The sequence below is a fragment of the Varroa jacobsoni genome, unplaced genomic scaffold, assembly GCF_002532875.2.
Source record: "Varroa jacobsoni isolate VJ856 unplaced genomic scaffold, vjacob_1.0 scaffold_666, whole genome shotgun sequence".
NCBI classification, from domain to species: Eukaryota; Metazoa; Arthropoda; class Arachnida; order Mesostigmata; family Varroidae; genus Varroa; species Varroa jacobsoni.
Window position 1 is genome coordinate 1 of NW_019213568.1, and position 12,789 is coordinate 12,789.

Sequence of the window (12,789 nt, forward strand, 5' to 3'; positions counted from 1 at the left end):
AACAAAAAGAATAGTAAATAACACTGTTTCTAACAACGTTACTGAATGTGTGCTTCATAATTAATTGGTCTATAGTCTGGCATGACTACTACTAATTTTGACATAGCCTTAGTTCGTACAGATAAGAGAATCTGTGTCCCAGGTAAGCTCCTGTTAACTATAAGCAGTAATAAGCAATAAGTTATAATTAGTACTGAGTGCACGCAATTACGTGAGATTATAGTACCAACTATTAGTATTTTTCTACTTAATTATTAAAAGTCTAATTATGAAGTAGTCATTTATTATTTATTCTGCATCATTAATGGGAGACATGGGCGTGTCTCCTGCCACGGGTTAGCTGGCCGTTCAAAAATAATACATTTTGTAGGGAAGAACGAAAAAGTATTTACATTAGAATCATTTTACGATATGATTGTGTCATACGTCGCGCCCATAAATGTCAGAATATACCATTCATGCATTCAAATTATATAATCTGTTTCTTGATTAATTTAAAACAGTTGAAATTTCACGAAAAAAATATTTCTTCTTAGCATAAATTACATCGAAATAATTACCCGTTTTACTAATTTTTAGTAATACCTTAATATCACGCTTTTCTTGCAGCAGCTCACATTTCTATCAGCCGTCCTATGATAATCTATGTTAAATTCGGAGTATTTTTCACAAATTGTAAGTTTCTAAATTGTATTGTTCAATATTAGCAAAATTTTGAAAAATATCTAACTTTTTTTCAGTTCTACAATACATCTAAAAAACATTCTCCAACTATTACGCTAGGTGTAACAGGTTTTTTTCACTACTAACATGAGAACGGTATCAGGCAAATGCCTTGGGTTGGATCAGAGCACTAGCCCTTCGAGCGAACGGATGAAACACGTTTCATTCGTTAACATAACGTATTCGTTATCGTATCATTTCGTAAGAATAAATCAGCAATAGCGTTGCCATCGTTCAGTAGAGGTGTGTGAAGAGTCTAACCACGACAATAAATATACATGATCCAGTTTAATATTTTTTAAATACTGTTTGTCATAGGCATAAATTTATCTCTACCGGATCATGTAAATTCTAACATAGGGGCAAATATTTTAGACACATGTCCATGATTTCACCTAAAGTTACTTTCTTAGTGGGAAGCACAAAAAAATACCTTTATATTTCAGTGTAGGAAAGCAAGTTGATGCACTGATGTGGTAACTTTCCACAGTCACTGACGTAGGAGAAGTTATTCTGACGTGCTACGTAGGTAAAAGCCCGATCAAGCTTTCCGTAATATTGCTTAAACTTCACGTTGCATGCAACAGGCACACATGGTACCGCTACACCTGTAACCTAAATAAGTATATTATGTATTTGCAAAAAAAGATTTCATCTGTCGAGTCACACAGCGTAGATTACTGGCTGCCAGCATTTTTCAGCGCTATGCCCCGTGGCTAATCCTTACCCTGCTGAATCACTCCGGATCTGAACCGTATAGTATTCCTAAGGCGATCCTCCAGAAGGGGGCCTACGGCTTAACTCAGCACACCTCATTCCCCTGCAAAAACTCGCAAACGGCGAGCTTACGTTGCAGGTTGGGTGTTAACCCCAATAGAAATTACTATATATGCCATGCTTGTCTTCATTAATTGATTGATGGCTACCCGGGACTTTGCATCTTGCTGGATTCACTTAGTCTTCAACAAATGATTACCATAGGAACACGCTCAAAAAGAAGTATACGCATTAGCTACCTGGATCACACCGCGCACGTTTCTGCATTTTCTGAGCTTTATTATACTACCAAATTGAACTCAACATAAAACGAATTATTTTCTTTCTGTTAAATATTTGGGAAACATTGCCTCATAACTTAAAGCTTAGAAGTCTTTTTGCAGACTAACTGTTAAGTTGAAAGATGCGGCGGTTTCGGAATTAATCTACTATCAACTTGTTTGTCATTGTTCATATGGTGGAAATTAGTTTTTACCTATGTTTCGAGTTTCAAAATCTGCTACTGTCTTAGTTACGCATTGTCACGCATGGTCAGCACTTAACACGAAGCGTGTCCCTCTACGATTTTAGACCAACTATTTAGAACCAGTTATTCCTGCCATTATACCGTAACCCTTGTTAGCGTAGACTACGCATATTTATCTAAATAGGTGTCCTGAAGTGTTGAGATGCTTGTCTGTCACTGGAGCCTAACCATTGTCGTTCGGTCAGTAGGCAAAATATGTAAACTACCTCTATAGTCAAAAAGTGAAACTATTTAAATTGAATGAAAGCGCATATATTTAGATTATGCATACAATGACGATACGTACATCAAAGTAGAGTCCAATTGGATGATTAAAGATTGACACCATCATTTACATCCTCTCATTCATCATCAGGGACCTGTCCCACAAGGATATGAGCCGTTCGCAAAGCTTTGGTTTACTTTCATAGTATTTCTATTAAAAATCAAGGTTAGATTCAATCGGACGTATGACATTCATCAGGGTAAGTTTTTGACAACCACAAACAGACACCTCAACAAACCACGATAGCTTTTTCCTTTCGAAGAAGCTTGGAGCATTTCTCAAGCACTAAAATCAATGTTCTAAACATAGCTTTTTTTTCAAGTAAATCAGAAGGCGTACTTGAAATACCGTTACAGGTATTCTCTTGATTTCCCAGCCATGTTTTTAATCTGTACATGCCCTACACACATTCCTAAACCTACGCTCTACCTCGGATTCGTAGTGCGTCGACCGCGTTCCACAGGTCTCTCCAAGTTAAGTTTGAGAACTTCTGAAAGGTATGCTTAGTTCGTTCAACGCGTGAGCTCGCGTAAAGAACTATAAATTGACAAAATACTTTTGCAACGATAACTGTAGTGATTAATTAACAAGCGCTGGTCCACGCAGAATTAATGTTTGGCTAAAAACATTACTGCTCTAAGGCCAATTATAATACTTAATTTTAAATTACTACATGCGAAAAGGAGTAAGGCTACACTTCAGCTTCACGGCACAACCTAAATAAATTGATGTAGGAAATTTAGGCTAGTTTTCTTGGTAAAAAAAAATTTGAACTATCTATTAATAGGTTAAGGATGATCTGTGTAAACAAGGCTTTCGAGTGCTGAATCATTACGTGTTATCAATGCCAAGGTTAAGTTCATTGCTCGTATTAGGTGCAATTATCTTTGCAATATTGATCTCTCTCAAATAGAATAGCTATAAACAAGGAGATTTGAACTGACGAACCAAATTCAGTTGCCTAGTCGAGCACATAAATTGGGTCCCTTAGAATTTTTGGGCGAATGTACAAAGCCTGTAAAAAGCTGCTATTAATAGGTATGGACGATGTGTCACTCATCTTAACGAAACCCATAGCCATAAATCAGTATCGGGTTTGGTATCAGAAATTAGTACAATATGTTAATTCAACATGTTGTTTTAAACAGTTACTATTCGTTAACGTATTGCTAATAGTATGGTAATATTTGTGCAACCTTCAGCCGTACGAAGAGCTTCAAATTCGGTCTGGGAGCCTTCCGATGCCTTAACATTTACCGGATTGTTTTTATCTGCCGTTAACTGTTGACTAGGGGCTCAACGTGTCTTTTTTTTTGTCGTTGGGTGTTGATAGATGACGTCGCTGTTCAATTTGGATTACCGTAAGTGTTTCTCGTGTTAGTGACGAATTCGACCCTGAACGTCAGCTCAGGCATGTCTAGGAAAGTAGGGCGGGTGCGTAGCTAGTTGGCCAGTAAGATATTTACATCGAAGTCTGCATTCTATTGCGGTAGGCCAATAGTCTCGCAGTCAGTGTGCCAAGGACACGAGTCGATGCTGACCTTCGGCCGGACTGCCGAAAAACATCTAAAGTCTGTCTGGCCCGTCCAACTCCATTGCGAACTCGAGAGAGAGTATATAGGTGGTGATGTGCTATCTAAACAGGCAGAAACTGCGAAATTTTAACAGTACTTATCATGTGGTATTCGAGAAATGGATTGCACGCGCCGTTTTGCCGCCTGAATAATAGGTGAAGGGGTGCCTTTTTTAATCATCTATGGTTTTCTCTCTACGGATGTGTAGCAGTATCATGAAAAAAGCTTGAAAGTTACCGAGAGTGTGAATATAGAGATGCCTCATCGATATGTTTATGCAAACTACTCATGTTTTACCATTGCTAGACTTGATCGCCATTGAGTCGATGCAGAAATACGGATGTAACAACATCACCGTATTCTTGTAATGTTTCATGTAGCATCAACAACAATCACATATAGTATTTGTTGAAAAGACAAACGGTGATGTCGTTGCGCTCAAAACGCTGTACTGAGCCTATGGGCGAAATAGATGGTTGTGTTAGTTCTGGTCATATCTGTACATGTACGGTAAATAGGAAAAGGAGCAGGAAAAGTTCAATTGAATACTAGTGAACGATGCCAAGTTCCAAAATGCTCGACACACGTTTTCGCCGATGCATGCCATAACCTTGAAGTTCTTCCAGTTACTCTACTGGGGCAATTTCTTCACAAATGCACATTCTAGTCTTTAGTCATTATTGCTATTACCATAGATATTACTTTTCAACATTCTCATATCGTCGTATTGTCGCGTATAGGCGTTGCAATGCGATTTACTATATTACTTCTGTGTCGACATGACGATATGTCGGTGGATTCGGTAATTTAACACGAAAATCAGTTCAAATCATCTGACTTCTCTTTCGTAGGGAGCATTGGAAGTAAGACCATCGATGTCGGCGAGCTCGTTTGACGCGCGTTTTCACACAGGCGTTTTCCATTTTACTTCTCAACGTATCAGACATGTGAAACGTAGTCCAGGAGTACAAAAGCGTTTACTCTAAGCTCAAGATAAGGCTGACGGTGTCGGCAACGATAAGATCGACGCGCTCCGTTGGAAGCGTTCCGGTTTGCTATTTTCTGTCTATGTAACAGTTCGTGTGTACTTATGCGTGTTTGAATCATTGTCCCACAATGTCGCTTCACCTCATACTTCTTGCGCTTTCGATACTGCCGGCGGTTTTACGGCGGGCGTTTACTGCTCACTGCACAATCAAGCAAGACCAAGCGAGCTTTAGTCATTTCATATTTTCAAGGTCTGCCGCTTCGACCTGGCGAGCGGGTCGATGCCGCTCCCGACCGGGACCTTTATCGAGTCTGTCATAAGGTGTACAGGGTGGTCCACAATAATGGAAGTATTGTTGCGCGTCATGTTTGCTCTCAGGATGAACGTTGTCGGGACTTCCTTGTCTATCGGCCATTCGCCGTAGGGTGGTTAAGAAGATGATGAAGTTGGCCGTTGTTGCCGACGGATGAGTTGGCCGGTATTCCCCCGCAGATACCCGGCTTCTCCTCTACTGAATGAAAAGAAATAAATAGCGGTAATAGAGATAACTATTTAGTACTAGCAATAGTAATCCTTTAGAAGTGACGACTGGTGCCGCTACCCTGCGTCGCCGTTGTTGCTTCTGTGATGCCGAGATTGCCGATGATAGTAGTGCTGCTGCGACCGCATTCCAAGCACTACTTGATTTTTTTCGTTTATTAGAGATCTTCATTGCTGTCTTCCTACACGGACAGGTAAGGACGACGATGGTGAAAAAGACGAAGAGGAGAGAGGAGGGGATAACAGGGAACGAAAGCAGCCGGGGGTTCATTTCAAATAGGAAATGCACAGCCCAGCCCAGCCCAATATCAATGTATACAAGTATGCCCTTGGAGGATACTGAGCAATCGGCAGTGCAGCGACTTCGACGCTACAGAAAGAAAGCAAGAAAGGGCAGAAGACAGAGACACAACTGAAAAGCTTAAGTCTCGTGCCGCAACGCAAAATTACATAGAGGCAGCAGCAATATGCGTCGAGAAAACGGGCCAACGAATCGCAAACAGAAAGAAAGCATCGTATACGAGTGTACATACAAGAGATAGAATGACGACGGTATTGAGTGTTCAGAGTTCCACTTCTGAGAACTATCGGCGGCAGAGTAGACAGGCAAACAGGGAGTAATACCGCTGCTAGAGTTGCTGCTAAGAGCCAGGTTACAGCAATCAACGCAGTAGTCGGCAGCCGCTCAGAATGCCGCAACATTCTGCTTGTTGGCACAATGGCTACCAAACGAAGAGTAGAACTCGTTTCGAATGCACTACAACGATCAACCTGGAGGGGTAAACGGGACGGTCAGTATTGACGACCGCCGGCAGCAGTGAGAGCCTGTAACCAACGACAGAACAGACGAGCTAAGTATTCTTTCGAGCTAAACACTGTAGGAAGTCTAAAATCGTCTCTGCGGGGGGGGGGGGGGGTCTAGTTAAGAAACACCCGAACGCGGGGAACACTGCTGGTCCAATCAGGCCAGCCAAGTGGGACTGACAGTACTATTGAAGTTAGCCACCGCTCACAATTTGTCGTTAGTTCACACTTCGATCAAAGCACAGTTTAGGTGAACAGAAAAAGGCCAGTCCTATAGTGTTGTTGTTGTTGTTGCGGCTGACGATGATGTGGCGTATGATGTCAGTAACACCTACTGCCCGCAGTAGAGCTATGCGTCCCCACGGTACTAAAGGTCATCTTTTGCGGGCTACTCGGTTCGAGCTGCTCTGGGTTTGCACATCTTCGGCTTACCGCACATACAGCAGAAGTGCAGATAAAAAAAATAGGGAATTAAATAAAAAGAGACGTATACCCGCACCTGAAGTGCGTGCCTGTCAAATAAAAGTATACATGTGTCTATAGGGGTCATGTAGAACGGAACGAAATGCTGAAGCTGCATCCGCACCACTAGTGCTACGCAGCAGTACTGCAGAATCTCACAAATGTACCCATTGCCCTGACTCGGTGGCCTTTTGTCCGATAATAATTCGATCGTTCAATGGCTGCTGGAAAAAAATCATTGCGCACATAAGGTTATAGGACAAAAGAGAACGAAGTGTGTAATTATATAGACATTCATATAGAGAACATTCGACTATATGACTGCATATTGTCTACAACTGCACGATCTCTATATTAGCACGCATATCGTGTTTGAACGTTTCTTCGATCACAAAATAGGGGTTCGTGTCGCTTGTATGGAGGAGCATGTAATAGAGGATGGACGCTTAAACTGCTTAAGACTGAATACTGTTCGAACCGAATATATTGGGTTAGCCATAAAAGAATGGCCGTTTTTCATTTGAGAAAAAAAACAGCGTTTCAGTCTGATTCTAGCAATAATTACGATGTACATGCTGTCAGTTTTTACGACCTCTTTCCATCTTCGCCCCAATTTTTTAATTCCGTTTGGCAAGAAAATTTTAGGTTTAATTTAGCCAGTTTTCCGTACGCTCTGTAGTGCCAAAAATACTGTTTCGGGTTTTATTAGTCTTGATTCGACAAAGCCCATAGGAACAAAGTCTGTACAATATGACGGCTGAAAAAAGACCTTCCGTCCTGCTAAAGATATTACCTTCCGTCAGTCATAAGAATTTTGCGTAGGGCCCTATCATTGTAGCTATGGCATGATACTAAATTGGGTATTTGGAGACAATAACAAGCCGTATTTCCTTATGCTCTTGTCTCACTTAATGAGAAGTCTCAGCACCTAGCTTCCCACGAGATCTGATAGATTCAAGGTACGGGAGTATTCGCAAGCGGGACGGATCTTCTCAGCCGGTTAACGAGCTGTTTGAGATCGATCAGAACCTTGGATGACCGGGTAAGAGTACATTGGGATCCAAATTGCCGTCGTTGAACTTAGCAAATACCCTTCGAGCAGACTTCTCAGTTATAGCGTCCTCGCCAAATAAGGCCCAAATGTTATGAGCAATATTGATGGTTTTTTGACTGCTGCAAATGCCCAGATAGAATAATTGTCGAACCTCTAATGCGGTGACATGAGATATGGCCTGTTCAAATGGGGTTATGCATAGAATTCAATTGACAGCAGAGGAAAGAAGAATTGAAAAAAGGCCGACCTTACTTATAAAACAAACTAATACCTCCGCATTATTTTACTATACGACTCATTATTTTTATAATCTATATTATTGTACAAGAAGTCCGCATATTCCACATTGACATTATACGAGGTCTGATCAGTGATCTTGCCGTCCGTCAAATAGGGATCAACGGAAAATTAAGGACAACTTCAACCTTTAGCGTGTGCTCTTTAACAGGAGAGGCTTCATACCGTAAGCTCATTTGGCTATAAATTTTAGTGTGCGGGTGCTTTACGAAATGCAGCGAGTTACAAACCTGATTTAGATAATACATATTTTCATATATCTAAATGCTCGGGTTCTTGTCGTATGAATTTTACAAACTTACACGATTTTATTGAAAACATCTTCATACCTGATGATATGAATATCACCTAACAGCAAATCCATAGCCACTAATCAATATAAGCTCTTATAAAGTGGTTTTCTGATAGGTTTCTATACGAAATTGAAAATTTGACAGTCTTTTCTGAGATATTTGAGTGTTGAATAGGTATGTTTCCGCATGCTTATTATCTCCCTGTCGCATTGAACACTAATACATGAAGAATATCTTCCTTTTCTTACTCTCATAAGTAGATTTGATTTGAGTATCCCATCATATCAATAACCAGGGTGCAGTTAATAACATTATCAGACTGGGACTCACGTACGGGTAACATCCAATGAACTTTATATCCTCGTCACTAGATTCCAAGCGGGCCCCAGTGATGGAAGCTTCTTTATCAGCTCATTTTGTCCTAGTGGGTGTTCTTTTTAAGTGTTCAGCAATCAGGCATGTCTGTTGTATAGCAGAGCACTTCGAACCTCCCATGGGCCATTAGAGATACGCACGCATGCGGGCACGCAATAAAGCGCGAAGTACTTCACATCAACTTCTGAGAACTCCGAACAGCTCTCGCCAACGACTTGTATCTATTCACTCCATTTGAGACTGAGAGAGAGACGGATCGACAAAGATCGAGAGAGGTGGGGTACAAAACAGCATCGATGCTGCACTCAACATTGAAGCATACGAATGCGGGGAGAAGGAGCACAGTTCTCCATGAGAAGACCTCACTTTGAGTTCATCGTAGACTCTTCCAGCCAGGCAACAGATTTCTTATTTACCGCGTTACGCGCAAAGAATCCTCGGGGATAGCAAACATAAACTAGCGGCGCTTGCCGCTATAACTGAAGGTTTGCGAGCACCCGCGCTTATTCCTAGCTCAATGAGTTTGCAAACATGCCGCTTCGATTCAAATAGATTGAATGAAACCTAGCGGCGCACTTCAGGGGAACGTCGTCGACACACAAGATCAAGAATAGATGGCCGAAGCACAGGGAGGTCTTCTGCGAAATAGTTCTTAACAGGGTATAATCACGATGATATGAGATTTCGCCTGGTTGATACCGATGCGACGTCTTCTATTATTAGATCAAACAGCCCGAACGGCTACATAGTGACGACATATAAAATTCTGAAGCTAAATAGATGCTCAAGCTGATAAGCACACAGTAATTATACAAGTATATTATTTTATGCTATGAAATAGTAACAAAAACTATTTCCGAATAATAAAAAAAAGTTGCCTGAAAAGACAGTCTTTGTACAACCTCTCGACTTTTTTGATGTCCTTCTGCGGCCGTCTTCAGTCAATTACCATCGTATTATTCAAATACGCTAAATTATTGACAGACTCAAGGATCAATTCGAAGATGCGGTCCTTTCTATTGCACTTTTATTCATCTCTATGCGAATATCCTCGCGCTAACGTGGACCGTTTTGCAAACGTACTTCCGGGAGTCTATATGTGACATACATCTGGCACGAGGGACCGATTAATGCTGTAGCGTCTTCAGGTCACACATTTTCAGTGTAAGAGAATATTCTAACTTCGGGATCTTCCGGGAATTATCAGTCATTTTCTAGATTGCTCAGATATCCAAGGCCGCTTGCGTCTGCCGCCAATGCGTTCAGTGTTTCGTAAAATACGTTAGAGTTGCTGGGGGGTAGAAAGAAGCGGACAAAGTCCAGCATTGTAATAACACATCATCAAATCAGAATGAACTTTGAAGTGATACTTATTGATCCACAGCGCCGAAGTTAAGCCGGAACGACGATTTTTCAATTGTTGCCCGCTGTGTTGTAGCTTCAGCTACTTAATTTGAACGTCTTCGATCTCTACAAAACCCACGCAGTCGGTCGCCCCGATGGCCCTCGCTCATACGAGTAGTTTTTAGATTAACGGGGTCGATAGGGGAACCTAAACAGAATAGAGTTTAGTAGAAAAATGAAAAATTAAACGCAATACAGTTCAGTCGCCGAAGAGGGTACCATCAAAATCTTATTTTAATTCCTTATCTATCTTCCTTGTTTCTTGCCTCCGGAGACTGATGGCACTAGTATCTTTACAGTTCGGGTGTCGCCCCCGCACTCCGATCATCGGTGATGATCATCAGTAGCGGCCTACTTACTTCGAGATTAATCTACGCCTTTTTTGAAATGTCCAGATGAGTGGTCTCATATTAAGAAGACATATCTTCATCGTCTTATAGACTATCTTCATCATGTAGTAGCAGTGGTTATTGTAGTACGACAAGCGAGTCACAACTCTCGCAGTCTTGCGCCTTAAGCAGACCAATTCAGTCTTTCTAGCTATCCAGTAAGTTCATAAAGCATCTAGTACAATTGTTGCTTGGAGTTGGTGACTTGCTGTACTATAATCCCCATGATGATGTCGATGATGAGCCTGCTAACGATGATCGGCTACATGAGCGTTTAAACTTAATTACTATAGTACCATAGCGATCTGTTCCTTGATAAAAATCAGAATAACTAACGAATGGCGATGCTTTCCTCAAGAAGCAAGTTAAACTCGGTTTCAAACTGGGTATTTATTCTTTAGCGCGGTCTACACCCGATCGCAGAGATCCGCTTAGTGGGCTACCAGAGTACCAGTCATTCCCGTTAGGTGGCAAACACCGGTGCTCTGATCAACGGTACGAATTGATCTAAGGAAGCTTGCAGGCCAAAAAGGTGCAGGACCGCTAGAAAGTGCTTTGGGCACTACGGAGAATGGTACAGATATTACCGATGGTGTTTAGGCTTTGCTGATACGGCAATGGCACTTCGGTGGCGATAGTATCTCTGATCATATCGCAACGCTAAATCGATCTATAGAAAACGATTCGACTGTCGGACGGGAGATACTCTGCAGCGTACTCATTACGACAAATTTCGAATGGAGGAATTGAAAAATGTATGAGTAACAGTACGCGAGGAAGTGATCAAGGATCTGTCGAAAAAGTACATTTTATAGTGCCCTCATATTAAGAAAGAAGCCATCTGATCCATAAGGAAACTTTAAGAGTTGGCGAGAGAAAATTGTTTCCTATAGGAAAAATTCATTTCGGCAACGTGGTGCTAACCATCGGTGTCCGCAACGGCAGCAGGATAGCTGAGTCTAGAGGTGGACTGCTAGCTAAAAAAATAAAAATAAGCCATCATTGGAAAATTACAGGACCCAATAAATTATCTGTGTTCAATCCATCAAGAACGTACTTCACTCTTGGCATTTTAGTTTGTCTGTGACTACTGCTTAGCTGATATCTGTCCTTACCGTTTATTCAGGCACTCTCAACATATATATATATATAATAACTTTTTAGATACAACTTTAACGTACATCTAATAAGGTTAGCTGACATGAGAATATGTAGGCTTGTAGAGCAGCTCTCATATGTTCTCGGACCTCCGGGTTACTATTGGATAAACTTTGATTACATCCCTTTGGAGAAAACTTAATGAACTAACTAAAAGAGGGCAATTAGAAAGTTAGATTTAGCGCTGCCAAAATGATGAGAGTAAAGATTAGGTGTGGTGTCGAAAATGTCCTTCGCGCGCTCCTTTTTTATGAGTTATTCTGATACGCTCTCGTTTTCAGCACCGACAATGGATAGGCTAAATACCCAATCGTTGATCAATGCATTAACAAACTACTAAGACAAGGTACAACTTTGAGCAAGTCCCTGCGCAGCTATAACGCAAGAGAAAGTCTCTAAGTAATCATCATTCCCACGCCTGTTATAGGACGTACTGAACAGTTACGCAATCGCAGGATCTGGCCAGCCAAAACTTAAAATATATTACCTATAGTAAGAAATTGAAGAAAATAAAAAAAAAACACTTAATGTCAAACAGAATAAATAAGCAAGTTCGGCATTTTGTAACTTGCGTTTAGGTAAAACTAAGTTACAGCTCGATCACTTAACTAATCTACAGACTAATGGAGGCTCATGTGGCTTATTTAACGAAATGTCTGTATCTAGCAGACCATAAGGAAAAAAGGTGGAAGTGAAAAGAAATCCTCTAGTCCTATTGGTGAAATAAGTATCGGTTTTCTCCGATTTGCGAGTAAGTTAACAGCTGTTGTTTTTTAAATTCACAAGTATAATAAACCCATGCCCTCGGCTTCTGTTTGAACGTAAACGACAAATAAAGTTTGTCGATGTGGATCGGGCCCAACAGCAGGCAATAATAAGATATAGTTTTAGCGTTCAGATGTCTGCGTCTACATATTGTGTATTGATTGTCCAAATTTCCAGACCATTATTGTACCAGGCAGCTTAGAGCAATTTCTGCTTCAGACAATTTTTCTTTTTCCTCTATTTTCTTCATTCCAGTGCTACAAGCTATCCCTATGACCTGCGTTGTTTTTTTACAGCTTCTGTCCCGATGTCAGTGTTCGAGTTCGATGGCAGTCTATCGTAATGGGCTGAGCACTAACGAAGGCCCAGGGTTCAGGTTCAGGAAGTTGTGTTGG